Genomic DNA, 2,417 nt, shown 5'->3' on the forward strand with positions numbered 1-2,417 from the left:
AGAGTTTAGAGGCTGTTATTTCTGCAAAAGGAGGATGCACAAAATGTTTCTTTTATGGTGCCTAAACTTATACACATGCCTTATTTTGTTTAAATAATTCTTGCACACTTTCTGTAAATCATATAACCTTTATTTCACTCTCAAATATCACTGTTTGTCTCCTATATGATATATTTAACTGAAATTTCTTATTCAAACTACAATGACTTATAAAGGAAAATCTGAATTCTTTTGGTTATCTTGATAAAGACGGGATTGAATCATCTCCTGTTCAGTAGCAACAGTGTGATATGACGTGCAGATACTCTGCTTTTTGTTACATTTAATTTAAAAACTATGACTCGACAAGAGAAACGATGATTTTAAATTTTTTTTAACCACTTTTCTGACAACGTTTTTTCCCTTTGAGCGTGCGTGTGGAAATCCCTGCAAAACAGTCGGTACAGAAGCAAACAGCTCAATCAATATTTGACACAGCACTCAAGAATCCAGAGAAACATGTGAAGTAACACGTTACGTGATAGAGGTAAGATCTCCGACTGTACATAATAGCAGCTATATACAGATCACAAAAAAACATAGCGACTAGCCATTTTAGTCAGATACCATATATACAAATTGGCCACGCTCTGTTTCAGAGTTCTAGATAAAGAAGTTTCAAGTTCCTTTAAAATCATTCAAGTTATCCGTGTGAGTATGTTTGGGGATGTAACGGTATTTTTTAGAATTCACAATATCGCAGTGTCTGGATACCATCGTAGTGCATGTGATGTATCTTGGAGCAGAGCGATGGAAAGGTAGCCATCATCCTTTCATTCGCCTGTATATGCTCATCCTGAGCGATGGAGATGGAGGTCTCTGGGTTACAAATACAAGTCCAAATCTCTTTCCCTGGGAAGACCATTTGTCAGCTCCATGATTTGACAAAATGCGTAGTCACCGTTTGTATTTACGTTACCATGACGACCAGATCGATAAAAAGACAAAAGTTAATTAACTAAAACATTTTTGCAAAATTAGGATAATAAGCAACAGACGTGACACTGTGTGAGGCTCTGTGTATAGAGCCTCACACAGTGTCACGTCTGTTGCTTATTATCCTAATTTTGCAAAAATGTTTCAACTTGGGGGAGTTAAGTTTGGTTGGAAGTTGAAAATACACAGCCAAGAAACACATCAGACTGTCTAAAGTAATTACGGCGAGGGTCCAGCAGGGGGGCTGTGAGTGACGCTTGTGCCACAATTTGTTTTGTTGTAAAAATGATGGACACAACTTAACTTAACCGTCCCTCTGAGTGAACAATCACAAAAGCGAAGCATGTGGAAATTATTCAGGGCGAGACATTTGCGAGATGCATCGTATTGCCTTTAAAATGCATTATCGGCAAACACACCTCTCAAACTATTATTTATTATGATATTCATTTCACAACAGAAGAGACTAAATGACCTCTACAGTTGGGAACACAGAGAAAAGTCAAAAAATATCAGTATTGATATCGGTTATCGCCGCAAGCATTGCCAATATATTGGCATATCGGATAAAGGCAAAAAAGTCAAATATCTTGTGTTTTTCAGCCCAAAAACACTTTCATGCTATCACGATAAAAATCTTACTTGAACGTCAATCTGTATTATTCTATCGTGGGATTTTGATATCGTTACATCCCCGTGTGTGTTTACATGATTTCCAGGTTTACACAGGAAACTTGTAAGTGGTGTAAATGCATATTCATTTTCATGTTTCATACACAGCATCATCAATTCATGCATAGAGCAACTATACTGAGAAAACAAATGCTACATAAACAGTGATACAGAGCACGGTGCTGCGTTAACGGTGTTCATGAGATACTGAAATCAATAAATAACTTCTTAAAAAAACAAGCCTGAAGCAAATACCTCGATAAATTAAGCAGTGTTTACTGATCGATAAACATGAATGTTTATAATGATGAATTCTTCGGTGTTGCTTGGTGGCATGAGGAAACTTTGGAATGGATTCTGTTCTTTTTGCGACAGTGTTACAGAAGTGTTTTCTTTTAGTTTAAATAAAAGAGTGTCAACTATTCTGAGAAATAATAAAAAAGGATGAGGGTGTAATCAAAAAAAAGAAAGAAGAGAATCGGCTGTAAAATGAAAGACATTGGTCCAAGACTTCGTCCTGCGTCAAACAATGCAGCGCTGTGACGTCCTTTAAGAGTGCATGAACGTCTCGCCTTGTCCTCCTCCACGTAACCTTACACTTTCCCCACATTCCCAGATTCAGTCCAATCAAAGGAATGTGGGCTGCTCACAGCGGTGTATGTGAGTGCATGTATATATATGTGTGTGTGTGTGTAAATGTAACAGATTGTTTTTTTGTAGTTTTTTTACACGCAAGTGCTGCATTCAGTGTAAGACCAGGTCCAGGTTTG

The sequence above is a fragment of the Microchirus variegatus genome, assembly GCF_963457635.1.
Source record: "Microchirus variegatus genome assembly, chromosome: 3".
Lineage (NCBI taxonomy): Eukaryota > Metazoa > Chordata > Actinopteri > Pleuronectiformes > Soleidae > Microchirus > Microchirus variegatus.